Raw genomic sequence first — 16952 nt, 5'->3', positions numbered from 1 at the left:
ATTTAATCTGATGAAGTAAGGCCTGTTATGCAGAAAATCCACCTGGATACTCAAAATAGTTCCCTCTGTCCTCTTGCCATAAGGATATATCAGCTTCACAGTAGAAATGTAACCTGACCAGCAGGTATCTATGCACATCAAGCCTACTGGCCCTTGTTAGCATACTCCAAACATGGAAAAACTTCAGTGAGGTTGTTCCAAAGTTGTCCTTAGTGGTGGCTCTTCAACACACCAGAAATTGAGGTCGCAAGAGCAATCACAGAGAAACACCCTTTAAGAGTCCTCACAGGTTTGTTTCTATAACATGCAAGTCAGAAAGGGAAGGAGGGTTAGTGTTGCTGTTAAAGTAGACAGACACTAAGACCATGTCCTGACAAGTGGGAATGTGCAAGGCTTTTGAGGCACTGCAAAACACACATGGTGAACTGGTTTGCCTACCGTGATGCATATTTGCAGCACCCTGGCAAAATTGGATACTGGGAAATCCCAGTATCTAAAAAATTTGTGGAAAAAAAAAGTGGCATACACTACACAAAACCAGAGCCTGGCCAGACAGAGCCACACTCCAGCTGCAAGCCAGGTTCCACACACCTGGACTGCCACCACTGCAGGACCCCAGGACCTCAGGTAAGGCTAGTGGGGCCTGGGGCAATTTGCTGCACTCCAGAGCATGCATGCAGGGACATTCCCTGGGGACAACTAGTAGCAGGACAAATATGTGCTGCTGCTAGTTGTCCCCAGGGAAATGCATGTATACATTGCTGGGGAGGCACCCTAAGAGGTCAAATAAAGCTAACCTCAAGATTTGCATTCATGTAACGCGAAGAACTGCCATTTTGGCTCCATATTTGGAATTTAGAATTGCCTAAATAACCATACTCTCCCCTTCAGAGCAATTCTACAACTATCTGATATCACCACCCCCAAAATACCTGGGCAGAGTTCCTGAAAATGGATACATCTTAAATAAGATTTATTTGATAGGTCACTTATTGAAATAAAAACATTCCAAGCAAACCTACTGAGGCATACATGCAAAGCCTTAATCAGGACAAACAGAATATCTATCCTCTTAAAATAAACTTTTTTATGTTATTGTCCAAAGGGAAAACACATGAAGAACCCTAAAACAGACTAAGGCATCCAAAATTTGCTAGTACCTTCTGCAATCAAATCTTTCCACCATAACTAAACTTACAGAATATAGTTTCTAAAAAGGAACAAAAAAAAAGAAAGAAAAAGCAAGAAAAAAATTCTGTATTTACCCAAATCCAAGGCAACTTTGAATTTAAAACAATACCCCAATAATTAGATTCTATACATGGAAAATTATTAATTTGTTATAATTTTCCATGTACAAAATCTAATTTTTCGAGGGTCATCTTAATTTCATCCCCCACCCCGACTGCTCTGGTGGAGAAACCAGTGGTAGGGGACAAGGGGCTAGACCCCTTCCCCTGCCTCCTGCTCCCCATCATTTCTATGCCTACCGAAAAACACTTTTTGTTTCATCAGTGTAAAAAATGCAAGTCATTTTCAGTACTAGTTCATGGCAAAAAGTTGCAGAATGCCATTGTGGAAATTGGGTTAAGTCTCTAGTGTCTGTGCAAGGCCACAAGTGAGACTGATTTAAGGGAGGAAGATACAAATAACTGATTCACATATGCAAGCAGGGATTTTCACGTCTTGTACCTTGATTTGGAAGGAGCCCAATCATAGGAAATTAGGGTTGGAAGGGACCTCAGGAGATCATCTAATTCAACCCCCTGCTCAAAGCAGGACCATCCCCAACTATATCATCCCAGCCAAAGATTTGTCTAGCCAGGTCTTAAGAACCATGAAGGATGGGGATTCCACAACCTCTCTGGGTAGTCTGTTGCAGTTCTTCACTACCCTCATAGTAAGAAAGTTTTTCCTATGATCTAACCTAAACTTTCCTTGTGCAACTTGAAACCATGAAGACCAATGCACCAAAGAACAGAAGAGCCTTTTTTTTTCTCTTCTTGGATTAATATGCCTGAAATTGTATCTGACATCTTAACATGGGCAGGTGTTGATTTTTAATGTTGCGACTAAAGATTCCAAAACCTGCTACATCATGGTTTAATCTTTGAGAACTGAAAATAAATAAACAAATAAATAAATCTAATTAATATAATTGACCAGACAAACACAGTTCTTCTCATGGTGTATCCCTGGCTTTCTGCACAAAGGCAATGTCAAAACCTTGTCTTTGTAAGCTGAGAGAGAGCATGTTTTTCAGTAAAATCACATGAAAACTGAGGCCTTGTCATTTTCCTAGCAGTTGGCATTGTATCTAGATACTAAGAGTGACTCAAACTCTGATGGCACTACTGTTCTGAATACAACAAAAGCCCTGAGGAAAAATTTCGTGGAGATACAAGGAGTCAATCCTGAAACAGGGTCAACATGCTCATCAGTGGATAAGGCCCAAAAGAGAGGGTATCTGTATCCTTGGAAGTTTTCAGGTTTCTCCATTCTTGGAAGATTTTAAGAGCAGGTTAGACAGATACTTGGCTGGGATGGTCTAGTCAGGGATGATCCTGCCTTGAGCAGGGGGCTGAACTAAATTACCTTCTGAAGCCCCTTTCAGCCCTAGTTTCCTATGATCCTATACATTTCTTGTTTTTCAATGAGAAATCCCAAAAATTCAGTTGAAAATTTTAATGAAAGATGGTGGTGGTTTGCCTTTTTCATTGAAGCTGTTTACAACTCCCATACATGATGCTGAGAAACTGTATCCATTTTAGCATTTTCATTAGTTTTGTCATACTACAACCTTTAGCCTTTATTATGCATTATCTTCTGTCTTCCAATGGTAATACTAATGATAGCTTCCACTGACAGCTCTATTAGAACACATTCATCCTGATGTGTATTCTTGCATACTTTTCCTGCTTGTATTAAATACAAGCAAAAGTGATTTTTCTCCACCACATCCAGAGGTTTCAGATATTCCTCATCTTTTGTTGCTATCTTTCTTTGAAGAACATAATACAGGCACAGGTTTTCATCAGGCCATTAAGAACTTTTTCATGTTAGTGAAGATTCATATATATAAAAATATCTTACCCAATTATTTCTGCTATAGTGATTTCAGTCCCCTGAGTTCCCTATTGTAATGACATGCCCTTAATCTATCTCAATCATTGATGCAATCTTTACTATACAGTAAATGAAGAATGGAAAATTCTACCTCATTTAGGTTATTGAAAAGGTTGGACCGTCTAACATGATCACAAAGGCCTTCATATAACTGACACAAAGGCCTACAAAATGGATTGTCATTATCTTGCATGAAAGATAAAATATGAAAATGTTACATTATAAAATATTTCAATGTTCTATGCATATATGGACACCACAGTGGGTCAGGGATTACAAGGCAGAATAATATGGATAGCAAGCCCATACTTCGGAAATCTCAGACTCTCACATTAAAATAAGCACAACTTCAATGAAAAGACGTAATTTGCATATACAAAAGTTGGAGTCTAGGGCAAACTAACATTTGAATCAAAGATGAAAGTAACTTTATTCATATTTCTACACTTTTACAGCTACTATAGGCAAGATTAAATCTAGTATTCCTTTTCCCTACCATCCCAGATCAATCACAACCTAAAGAGAAAATCTAGTTGTTATAGAGAATAAAAGGTAAAGACCAATAACCTTCAACTACCATCTTATGTGTCCTCAACACAACACAGAGTTCTACAGCTTTTCTGAAATATAGGCTATATCAAATGGTCCAGTTCTCCCCTGCCCCACCCCAATCAAGTGGGCAGGTTTTGCTGTTGATTTCAGTGAGACCAGTATCAGGCCCAAGAGACGATAAGTGCAATTCTAAAAATTGTGTAAAAAAAAGTGTAAAATCTAAAAATTATTCTTTGAAAAATGGGGGGGAGGGGGGACCCCCCCCAAAAAACAAACTGAAAAACCCAAAAACTTGATTTTTGACAAGCCAATTGACAAACCAATTACAGGCTAGGTTGGTCGGGGGCATACTAATATGCCATTTAAAGACTTTCTCTGACCACTTAGGGTGCATCCAGACAAGCATGCACGTGCCTCTTGCCCTGTCTCAAACCCCTTTGAGGCGAGGCAAGAGGTATGTGCGGGAACGAAAAAATATTCCCCACACTGCAAGTTTGCAGGGCAGCAAGAAAATTGGACCCCTGGATATCCAGGAGTCTAAAAAAACTGGTCCACAGAAGAGTGGAGCAAGGTACAGTCTGAGACTATGCCAGGGAGTCAGTCCTCCAAAAGAGACGCTCTGGTGTTAGCCAGAGCATTTCTTTCATTCTCCTGCTGCCTCTGGTCCCCAGCGCTGTCCAAGGTAAGTGAGGTGGGGGTTCATGGGAGTGAGTGGGTGAGGGGTGGCAGGGGGGATGTACCTGGGGCTGTGGGGGGTATGGACCCATCCCAGCCCCATGTGGCTCACTAGTCTGGCTTTGTACTGGAGCAGGTCGCAGGGTTCTGGGAGACGCACAAAGGACCCGTGCCTTCCGGAGCCGTGTGACCCGCTCCAGTGCAAAGTCGGATTAGTCAGCCACATGGGGCTGGCCGAGGTCCTGCCACATGCCACCACCCTGCAGGCACAGTGGGGCAGAGGCAGGACACGGTGCAGCACGTGGGGACCACACAGCATGCCTGCTGGGTCCTGCCAGCCCTGGGGCTGCTCTTGCTGCCTGGCCGGGCGGCAGGAGCATCCCCAGGGCTGGCAGGACCTGTCTGGGCATGGTGCACAGTCCCCCCACACCGCACTGGGTCCTGCTGCCATGGGCCCAGCCCAGCTGGGTGGCAGAGGGGCCCCAAGGGTGGCAGGATCCGGCTGGGCATGGCAGGTGGGGACCACATGCCACGCTGGGTCCTGCTGCCATGGGAATGGCCTGGCCAGGGGGCAGAGAGGACCCAGGATCCAGCTGGGACTGGCACGTGGTCCCCACATGCTGCGCTGGGTCCTGCCACCAAGGGTCCGGCCTGGCTGGGTGGCAGAGAGGCCCCAGGGCCGGCAGGACCTGGCTGGGCCCAGCGCACAGTGCTCACGTGCCACGCTGGGTCCTGCCGCCATGGCTCAGAGTGCCCCACTCCTGCTGCTGCTGCTAAAGGTAAGTTATGAGCCGTGGGTGTGGGGGCAAGGGCCCTCCAGGGTGCCTGGGACCCTGGGGAGGAGGAGGCTGTGGCCCTCCAGGGTGCCTGGGACCCTGGGCGGAGGGGTGGGGATGTGGCCCTCCAGGGTGCTTGGGACCCTGGGAGGGTGGGTTGTGGTCCTTCAAAGGGAGCTGGGGCCCTCCAGGGTCCTGGGACCCTGGGTGGTGGGGTTGGAGCCCTGTGGGGGATAGGGACTGTGGCCCTACAGGGGGAGCTTGGGCCCTGTGGGGGGGGCACATTCCATATGCTGGGGGGGGGGGCTGCACCCTGTGGGGGCCAAGGGACCCACCCCTCCTGAGTAGCCCCCTCACAAGGTCCCCCACACCCACAGTCCCCCCCCAGCAATTGTCCCACACCTACCCACATACCCAACCCCCTTCCTGGAAACACCACATCCCCCCATCACACACCCATCATGTGCAAAGAAAACCAAAAGTACACATCAACACATATAGGTATTTAGAATTAATTTTATCATGATGATAGAGACACTGGTAGGCTTCCACATTGCTGTAACATTGTAAATATACCAATAAAGCATTGCCCAACTGATTGCTGTCTCTTTCTCTCTAGGGGTGGGGTGGGGTGGGGGGGGTGTGTGTGTGTGTGTGTGTGTGTGTGTGTGTGTGTGTTTGGGGGTATTTTTAAAAATGGATTTGGGATGCTGCTGCAGCAGTCCAGCTGGCACAAGGGGTAGGTTCCCCAGGTACCAAGTGACCAACCCCAAAAGCTCCTCAGAGCAAGTAGCCCTGAGCTACTTGCCAGGGCAGCTTTTTGTACTGCTGGGGACAGCACAGGTGCTGTCCCCAGGCTCTAGATCTCCCTGGCTGCAGATCCAGGAGGAGCCAGGCAAGGTTATTTTGCCCCAAGTGGCACAATTTGCTCCACAACAAAGTGCATTTCTGAGCACGTACGCCGAGCCAAAAACCTTGGCTCAAATTTGCACTGCTTCTATTTGAGCTGCTGCAAATGCATGTGCTTGTATGTGTGGATGCACCCTTAGAGGGAGACACAAGGGCTGTGTCCAGTTGCATGCGGCCTTGTGGTAATGTGATGCTGCAGACAGGTTTGCAGCACCACATACCACACATTCTGCTGCTCTCCACACTACAAAGGAGCAGTGCAGAGGAGGGGAGGAGTTGACCCCTGGATATCTAGCAGTCCAAGAAACCTGTGGAAAAAAAAGAGCGGAGCAGTGCACGCTGGGGCAGCACATGCCACTCAAAACCAGAGCCTGGATGGCCACAGCCATACTCCAGCCGCTTACTGAGCAGCAGGATCTCCGCTGCTGCAGCGCCAGGAGGCCCCCGGAACCCCAGGTAAGGCTGCTGGGACCAGTCCAGTGCTGGCCTCAGCCTCCCCTACAAAACCCGGGGTAACCTGCCATGGGCCAGTGGGGTGCTTGATACAGATGTTCGCAGGGACAAGTAGCATCAGCACAAGGTGTGCTGCTGTTAATTGCCCCCAGGAAACCAAATTTCCACACTCATGTGGATGCAGCCCAGGGGGATACAGGTTCAATATAATTACAGGAGGGACAGAAATAAATTTAGTTCTGGATAACACATTGTTTTGGCTAAGGGGAGTCACAAAATTTGGAATTTGGGATGAGTGCCTCTGGAGTCCCAAAGTTATTAAACAGGCTCCTCTCAAATGATACCTTTATGAACACAGAAAGTATAAAACAGGCCAGGCCACAACGGTGTATAAAATATCCAATTAAATACTAACTAATGGTTCCATTTATCATAGTTAGACTTGCCTTATTTAGATAGCTTCCTCCCTCAGATGTTTTGTCAGGAGGGTTTCTATAGAAGTTAAATTAGCAGTGCTGAGAGAGAAGCTGCTCATGCTCCATTACTATTTCAACAGCTGTGCTGTAAAAATCCTTTCAGAGGTCAAAATGCAACTGGGATGTTTATTTTAATGACAACAACAAAATTAATCACCAGCAAGCCAGCTGATGAATTTATTGCCTTGTATGTATACTAATACTTACTATTAGATTGAAGAGACCACTCTGCTTATGAGCACCACTGCTCCAATGCCAAAGTAAAGAGAGCAATAAAAATGTTCATAATTCAGATGTCTTGCTCTGCGCTCATCCCCCCATTTCTGTTTAACACATTTTTAATAGCCATTTTCTTGTAAGGCATGGTGACTTCTTGTAAGATGCAGTGATTCCACTGTTGCTGAATGTTAAATATGTGATATGCCTGCAGTCTGCATCTTCAATGAGAACAAATGGAGTGTATAAAGCAAGATGCTGTGTAGGCTCTTGATAACAGTCCTAAATAAGGGAAAGCTGAAAGTTAAAGTCAGCACCTTGCCCTTCATCATTTTGTCTGCAAAGGTTATTGACATCTCAAGCGATTCGTTTTGATGCAGGTGGATTGTTCCACATTTTCTGTCAGTTTAGTCTTTTCCTTTTGAGTAACTGCGCCATCTGAAAAGATGACAGGGGAAAGAAATGAAGCAGAAGCTGCTAAGCATTATTTTTCCTGGTGCCAACTAAAAAGCAATTCCTGACCAGGATGATAATGCAAAGAGAATGTTAAAGGGTGGGTTTAGTATCTTTGGAAAGCCAGAATCTATTATGAAGAGCAAGGTGTCTCTCTTTAAAAAATAAATAGAGATTTGAATGTTTGTCCATAGCACACCAAGACAGTATGCGGGCCGGGCCCCAATCTCACCTTCGTCGCCATGTACGAGCCGGGGGCGAACCGGGGCAAACCGGACCCGTCTTCAGGGTCAGACTCGATGATCTATTGAGGTCCCTTCCAACCCTAACATCTAACATCTATGAATCATTGCACACGGGCTGTGGCCAGCAGCCCGGGCACACGGGGCTGGAGAGAACCGCGGAGCGGTTTAGCACACGCGAGTTAGAATTAGTTACAGAGGCGTAATGGTTGATTGAAAAGATCGTTTACTTACACCCAAAGATGGTATTGGTGTAGGCTGGACAGGTTTCCAGGCACAGCTCCCGCTTGGATCCTCACTAGAGGAACACAACAAATCAATTGCTCCCATGGAGTTTGCTAGGCTCCGCGGGTCCGGTTCGGTTGGGTTCGAAAAGTTTCCCCGGAGTTACTTAGGCTCCGCGGGTCCGAAGTTACAGGAAAGGGATACATCTAGGATTGCGCTCGGCGACGGGGAGAGGCTAGAAGCGAAAGCTCCGTAGGCTCGGTTCTATTGCCTCTATTGCCTGCTTAGGGGAGGCGCGTCGGGTCCGCGAGGGTCCGCAGCGCTTGGAGATCTTCACACAGAATCTCTCTCGTCCTCCCTCCTCCGACTTGGGCGGAAACTACCCAAGCCTTTTATACGGCTAGCAAGCCAATCGCTAGCCACCACGTGTGCCTACATTAGGAATGGGCCAATAATGTGGCGTAAATCCTAATACAAATAGCGGGAACTTCTTTACAACATGTATCACTACAATGCAAAAGAGATGCACCCTGCAAAGAAGCTGTAATCTGGCGGGAAATCCCTCGTTGCACCAGAGTTCTCTCCTGCAGCAGAGAACTCTACCGTGCAAAGAAAGCGACAAATTGGCGGGAAATAATTTAGCGGTGCCGAAGTGCGCACACAAACAAAAAATCACAACTTTGGGTTGTGACAGACAGAAGTGACAGAAACAGGATCAATTTCAAAGATGATTTAGCAGGGGAGCAAAGAATGATGCAGAATTTTGTATCACTTTACCTGAAAGGAGTGAAGAAAAGCAGCAGGATAGTAATGAGTGAACAAGATTTACAGTTAAAGAAAAACCATGACTATGTTGCAAGGAGAGAAAAATAAATACTTTCTAACACATGGAGAATAAGCTTGGAGAAGACAAGACAGTATGTAGTAAACTTAGAAAAAATGAAAATATTAGGATAAAATTTCCTATGCCCTTGATACACCAATTCATACTTGGCCAAGAAAACGCATGTATTTTGGCTACCAGTATTGTTTTATTGTTCATAATTTATCCTATTAAGTTGTAAAATCTTCAAACCAGAAGACATCTCCCTTTGTATTATCATGCCTGAACTTACATTGTGCAAGTCCCCACCAAGTTTAAATGGACTGTAGAGGTGTAAATAAGGGCAGAATTTTTCCCTAAAGCTGAAAAATGCTTAAGAGTTCTGTTAATGAAGAACAAGCATATATTGGATCTAGTTCACTATCCACTCTACCACAAACAGTGCATGCCTCTGGCAGTGGGGGGGCGGCACGGTTGTGCTGCTGGCAGTGCAGCAGTGGCAGGGAGCTCCACAGATGCCGCTGACACTGTCAGCAGCCGGAGGGGCGGGGGGTTTGAGCACTGACCACAGATCAGTGACCACCCGCAGGTGCCGCCACCAGCATTGGCAGCATCCAGGAGTGATCATGGACTGCCCACAGACACCGCTGGCAGGCAGGGTGGCAAGCAGTGACCACCCACAAGTGCCACTGACAGTGTCAGCAGAGCCTTTTTGCAGGGGGTGCACCACCACACGCAGGGGGTGTGCGTGCACCTGCATGCACCCCCTACGTATCACCCCTGCACTGTACAATATTACCACGAAATCAAGCACTACAAAAACATTTCTTCCTTCTCCCAACTAAAATAAAAGTACCTTCACTAATCTTCAGAACATTTTATTGGAATAGGTTCTTATTTGCGTTACCCCTTCTGAGAAGAGGAAAACACAAAAAGTTACCAGAATCTTCTGATTTTTTGTCGTTCTTTAGTTAAAGGGTATTTCTATGTTAGCTGTATCACTTAAGTGCCTGTAGTCAGTGAACTGCCATGATCAGGGATCAACTGGGTAAAGCACATGGGAAAAATATTGCCATAAAAACCCTACCAACAAAAACAAAACAGAAAATACATTATCCTAACTGTAAAAAAAAAGAAAGTAAATAAAACACAAATAGATTACATGATTTGCCAAACATCATATGGGAAATCTGTATAGCAGGGCTGGGAATTTAACTTAGGCATCTGATCTCAGACCAGTACCTTAACTGCAATGCCCCACTCCTCCTTAAAACCAAAAAGAATAAAAACATAAAAGAGGCATCTTCATGATTACAGCACCAAATGTGAGAACTGACAGAGACCACCACAATATTTTCCTCAGTTGTACCTCAGGATGCATCCAGCAGCAGGTATAAATGGGACTTTTCTTGGGAAAGAAAAGCCACTTAAAAGAGTTGGTCCTCAGGGCTAGGGACAGAAATTATACACAAACTGGTATAAAGCGTTCAGATACTGGTTCAAATCTGTAACACAAGAGAAGTTCAGTGCACATAAAGCACTTGCAAAGTGACCAAAACCTAGATGGATGTAGTATCAGACTTATTTATTTAGCTTAAAGCAGTTTGTTGAACTTCTGTCCCCGAACCCCTCCAGATTCAAGTTAACTTGCAGTCCTCAGCAAACCCGCACTCACAGGATAGGTAGGTTAGCCTTGACCCAAGCTGCCTGCTCCAGCTGAGGAAGGAAACATGGTCTAGCGGTCCCTGGCTTCTGGCCCAGCCCACTTCAGGCATAACGCTACAATTCTGGAATCAAAAGTGAATGTCTGTTCACTTGCCTATCAATTCAATCTATGCAGTTTATACTAACCTGCAAAGATTGAATTGATTCAGCTTCCAGTTTTCTGACTGCCTGTACTTAGCCCCAGAGTAAAGTGTGGCCACTTTTGCAGAAAAGACAGTATTAAACCTCAAAATTTCCCTCTGTTAAAAACACAGTTATAATTACTACCAATCTTTACAAGGTGTAATGGCAATTCTGAAGATTTAATCAGACATCTAGGAGGATAGTTAGCAGGTTGTGACACTCAGATTGCTTAAAGTTTTCATCTCCTGATTTTTTAATAGTTTCCACAAAATTGTGCTCTTCACTGGTTTTTAGAATGATTGTCCATGTACTTGAAGAGCGAGGAGAGGAGTGACTTACCTAAGTGGCTTTGTCACTGCACATATGCATCTTGGGTGGTCATCTCAAGACATCAGCGTATAAAACACAGATGGTTTCCTTCATGAATTTCTGTTTTAACACTGCTGACCACACACTAAGCATGACTCAAGGGCACTTCCAGTTTCTGTCACAATAAAAGTGGCAGGTCTTCTGCATGACTTAAAACAATTCTACTTTTTTGGCTCATTGTCTTTTAGCGATCCTAATGGATGGCTACTTCTGAATTAACAGAGAGCTAGCCCAATACTGAACAGTACCTAATGAGTTAGCACAAAACAAAAGATTTACCCTGAATTACAGTATAGGTAAAGCAGCTTCAGTACCATGAAGCTGGTATACAGTTCTTGCAAAATAGTATGGTTTAAAAGTGGCATATAATAATATATTGTCAAAGTATGTCCAAATAGTACTTAAAAACCCTCTGTTTCAATCTGCAAATTAGGTATCAAAGCTGATGAAAAATTCTAAAGGCAGTTTTCCATTGGAAAAAGTTCATTTGTGGTAAAACAGGAACTTTCCAACAACAGAAATATTGAAGTGCTTCATTTCAATTTTATCTTTTCAACTTTTCAAGTGTTTTACAATACTGTAATAAAATTATAATGAGACACTTTAAGGAAGCCAACTGATATTTCTAAAATTTTATTTTTCAATAATTTCAATTAGCAAGAAAATTTGATTTTTTACTCCAATTCAGGAAAGGAAATATCAAGGTTTGGGAATTTCTCAAGAAATGGAAATTCTGTATTTTGACTTTATGTATTTATTCCTCCTTATTTTATCGATGGAAAAGCAACTCATGTTTATGAGCTTTCTACCGCTTTTTAGAAAACCAATCTGGTTATTCATTTCAGACAGCAGGATTTAAAAATACTGGTTTCAGCCCCTGGTGGCCACTCTCAAAACATTTGTAATAAAACAATTTGCCAAAGTTGCCTCCACTTTATTAAACTGAAACACAAGGCAGATGACAAAACACTAGCCTCTACCACTGGAAGTAGAGATTAAGCAACATGCCCAAGGCCACATAAGCAGTCCATGGCAAAGCCAGAAATTCAATTGATTGCTGAGCCTGTGCCCTGGCTCAAAAACATCTCACCTCTCCCAAATTTGATAACATGCTTTCATGAAAAATATTCAGTACTGTACACAGTCTCTAATAAAATTCTATTCTACTAGAGCTAGAATATATTTTATAATATATGTAATGTATACTACAAGTCAAAAGTTATACTTTATTTCTAACCAGAAATGATTACTTCTTTCTTTAATAAAAAAATTAACTTTCAACTGGTTCAGATGAGAATGTTCACATTAACTCAGTGATTTCCACACAGCTACAATATGTATAACAACAGTTTCAAAGAACATCACAACACAAAAATACCCCCTGAAAGGATTTATAAAAAACAGACATAGTCATATAATAATGAATAAACTTTACAGCTTAATTTGCTGGAGTTCTGTTTCTGTAACCTGGCAGACTGCTTATATTCTATCTGTTTAACTCTGTGCTTTGTTGCTTGCTCAAGCATTTTCATACTTCAGCACAGCAAGCAACATTCTCTTTTGTCTAGTCTCATCAATTACTAGCCACAAGAGCTTCATTTCTTCGGGGACTGAGAAACAGATCTCACAAAATGTTCAGTAACCCACCTAGAACATTACAATTTTTTTATTGTTATTAATGAAATGTAAGTTAGCTAAAGAAAAGAGAGGTCTTTTTCAACAGTAAGGTAAAAAAAAAAACAAACCTTGCGGAAAGGAACAGACCACTGTATTTTCTGTTTTTCGAGTTTCTTGTCTTTGATGAAGACATATGATTGATGATGATACGCACTGTAAGCTCACAGTAGCATGCTCTTGGCAATATAAAGACCTAAAAAAGTAACTAAGAATAAAAGAGATGCTTGATTTACTTAAAATTGAAATTTTACAATATGTTATTTGTAAACCTAATCAAAAATGGTTTCAATTTCAGGAGTTTTTATGTGAAGGAGCATTCAATTTGAAATGAATTCAAGTAGTATTAATAATGTATGGCATAGTAGAGAAATTCACCTCTTTGACAAGCCTTTTCATTTAAAATTGAATGTTTGCAATATTCTAGGTGATCTGGAGATTATACTGAATCTGATCTCACTGCTATATCATGTTGTTACTTTAATTTTTATTCTTCACGAATAGAAAAATATTTTAGTCACTTAAAGAAAAAAGTCACTTTTTAAAAATCTGCTGTATAAGGTATAATCTTTTAAGATTTATGTTTAAAGGAAAGTTGCAGGAGACGTGTAGGGAAGAGAGTACAGAACTGAGACTCATAAGATCTCAATTCTTTCTCCTGCTTTGCCATTGACCTGATGAATGGCTTTGAAATGTAAATTCATTTCTCTGAGCCTGTTTTTGAGAAGACCATTTTTTATTGTGCATTTGCACAATGCAATGCTCAAAAGGTCCCTGATATTATTTGGGCCCTCTCTGTGCTACTGTAATTCAAACAATAAACCCATTAAAATCTCTCACCACCATATAACAATAATTTTACCAGATTTTATGAGACTAGATCCATATTTTACATGAACAGCAATAACTACCATCTTGTGTTGAAAAGGGCATTGCCACTCAAATACAATGTCTGTAGTAAAGAAAATGCTGGCTTACCTAAGGAGGTAATGCCCATAGTTTATATTGATGGATGCAAATAGCAAGGGAAGACATTTCCAAATGCAATTGGAACAAAGCATCTGAAGCACATTCACACCTAAAAGAACTAGCATTTTTTCTTTACTACTCTCCTACACATAATCCATCCATCAATGGAGATTTACATTGTCATGTCCTGTTAAGGAATCATTTTACTTCCTGGCTCTGTTGGACATAAAGAATCAGAGAACTAAGAAGGAGTTGGAGAAGCCTTTTCCTTTTGTTACATGAAGCTAATTTAAGCAACTAAAAAGGTTTTGCGACAGGCACTAGAAGGAAAAAAGCTGGGCAAGAGAAGATGGAAAGTACAGTTTTAGTCAGATTTGAGATTACAGCGCCAGTAAAAAAAGTCCATTTAGGATCATACATCATAGACACAGAAAAATGTAGTGGACATCCTTGGTGTAATCTCATTAGTATCAATGAAGTGGTACACATAGCCAAATTAGGTGTAGGCTAACCAAGACCTGAAAAAATGAATATTTATAAATTTGCCAGATGTATAAAACTAAAGAGGGTTTTTTCCTGTTGTTAAGATTTTTCTATTAGCTCTGTATCCTCTTGAATTGAGGCACCCACTTCTTTTCTGCACTGCACTGGCCTCCTTTTCTCCTACTTGAGTTAGAAGGAAAAAATGATAACTGCAAAGAGAGAGGGGTAGAGAGAAGGAGGAAAGGGGAAAAGGCGAATGTGGTTCTTTTAGAGCAAAACCTGGATAATTTGAGCCATAGATTCCCACCATTTCTTGCACTTTAGCATCTCAGGCACCATCTGATCTGTTGCAGTAGTTCTTCTTTGGGGTGACTGGAACTCCCTGAAATATCTGTCTGATAATTATTGCTCCAGTTGTGAAGTAGGGCTGTTAATATGCAGAGTGGGATTTCAGTAATCATCTCAGTTTATTAAAAGAATTGGATCAAATCAATAATATTCAGTGCACAAATACTTAAGCAAAGGACTTGATTTCATAAGGTGCCTTTCTTTCATGGAGAAAGCTAGCACAAAAAAAGAAAAAAGAAAAAGTGGGGAAGGGGCAAGAGGGACAAGAAAAAAAAAGGAAGGAGTGTTGGGCCACTTTACTACTGAAAGACTACTTCCAGGAGATCCTTTTAAATTTTTAGGCTCTGTTTATTTCCTGGCGATTCAAAAGCATTTGCTCTTATGCCAATGTTGTATTTCATGTTAAATAATTCTCCCTGTCTGGTAACCAAGTCATCCCTTCCCCTTTCTCAATCTTTGTTTTGCTGGCTAAATAACTTTTTTATTATTATTATTATTTTAACGTGAGTCTCTATTTTCTGATTATCACATTGTTTTATATAGGGAAAAAAATCTTTTAAGCTCTTTACATAGGGGATTTATTATGCATTTCCTCATATGGCCTTGATAAATTCAGAAAAATTACATTTTCTTAAAATGGTACTATATGCACATTAGACTGAAACTGGGTTAGGTCTGCTTACCCAGGGTCGGAAACAAGTGTCCAGGTAATGTTACCTTTATCTGTATTTTATTGTAAACTGAAGGGATCAACAAACTTCAGTAATCTATTGTTGTAACCACTGTGTGCACATTAGTATTTTTGCCTTAAAGAGCTCAGAATCTAAATAGTCAAGATAGGCATTAGGAAGCATTTGTATCAAGCCTATTTTAGTAAAAGCTGTTCATAAACTACTGCTACTATCAATCCTTGGGCATATTCTACAGCTTCTTGTAGATCACTCACTCTCCTAGAACTGCCAGAGACTATAGCACTTTAGTCACTCCCCATCCCCGTGCTACCCTGCCCATGCTTCAAACACTGGTTCAACAGAAGTTGAATGATAAGGTCCCCTCTACACCTTATAGACATTGTACAGTTTACTGGTTAAATGCACAATTACCTTGAGACTAGCTACACATGCAAAGTACCTGACATGCCATAAAAATATCCAACCAGTTATAAAGTTAGACCTATAAAATGTGTTCTAACTATAACTGGTTGCTATCGAGCTTCAATTTTGCATGTGAAGCAGCATTTCCCATGCAGCTCGGAGCCCTCTCAGCTGTTGAGGCTCCCAGCCTCAGGAGAGAACCAGCTACATGTGCAAACTAAAGCTCGACAGCAACTAGCTATACTTAACACACATTTTTTAGGTCTAACTTTATGGCTGGTTGGAGTTTTTTGTGGCATGATAGGTACTTTGCATGTGTAGCTTGTCTCGAGGTAACTGCACAATTAACCAGTTAATTGTGCGATACCTGTAATGCGTATAGGGGGCCTTAGAGACACTACTTTGTTTTGCAGTTTAGTTACAAATGTCATCCTGCCTCCTGGATTTCATTATCATGCCTTGAAGTGCTGTATGGAGAGTGAAGCTTGTATGGAAAAAGACCAATGAGACTGAATGGTGTCCGTAATCATTTCCAGTAACACTTCTAAAGGAGGTAACGTATACTTCTGATGCACTCTCATTTACAGAAATCTCTCTCTTGTCATTTAATTAACCTATTATATAAGAGTTTCCATTAGACACTTTCGAAAGTCTTTGATAATTAGTGTTACCAGTGTTTGCCATATTCCTTAAAGTATAGGGGGATATCACTGTAAATTATCTAGTTATAAAAAGCAAGTTAATGGTTTTAACTACATACACAGAAAAAAAAGATTGTAGTTATTCTGGAATGCTGAAGAAGAAGTGAAGTACATTTGTTTCCTCTATAGGCAAAAATAAAAAAGCTTTAACTAGATAAAGGTAATTCAAAATAAAGCACACTTGTGTTATGTTTTCTATTCACTTTGTAAACTTTTTAAAGGATATTTGATTCAGTATGTTTTTCAACTAGGTACTAAGGTGTAAACGTCATAAATGATGAAATTGTTGGCTTAATTTGTTATTACCACGTAGAACTAGTGGAAAGGACTTTGTGGACACCATCAACTTTAGTTCTCTGGTAACCCAGGCAACAATATATACCAACTGTGGTGAGAGGGAGACAGAGACATGCAGCTATGGTGTGAGTTGTAATCTGGTTCCCCCAGGGACTGCCCAAACTATACCACAGACCCTCTAGTACAGCCTTGCTAGGGGATGTGGAAGCCCAGGACTCTGATCACTCCATACTCACTCTTGTG

The 16952-nt window shown here is 42.0% G+C and overlaps 1 protein-coding gene across 4 annotated transcripts in view; it reads right to left on the bottom strand.

The window, feature by feature from the left end:
- Nucleotides 1-16952, bottom strand: part of LINGO2 (leucine rich repeat and Ig domain containing 2) — a 993495-nt gene that overhangs the window by 737572 nt on the left and 238971 nt on the right. For 2 of the 4 annotated variants that reach the window (XM_019490748.2, XM_019490749.2), the window contains exon 3: nucleotides 12889-13025. The exons of the other annotated variants lie outside the window; for them this stretch is intronic. The gene's annotated coding sequence lies outside the window, so the exon portion shown is untranslated. The remainder of the gene's footprint in view (nucleotides 1-12888; nucleotides 13026-16952) is intronic. 4 annotated transcript variants of the gene reach the window in all.

Source organism: Alligator mississippiensis, chromosome 3 (assembly GCF_030867095.1).
Source record: "Alligator mississippiensis isolate rAllMis1 chromosome 3, rAllMis1, whole genome shotgun sequence".
Lineage (NCBI taxonomy): Eukaryota > Metazoa > Chordata > Crocodylia > Alligatoridae > Alligator > Alligator mississippiensis.
Note: the sequence above shows the minus strand (reverse complement) of the source record. Positions and strands in the feature narration are given on the sequence as shown.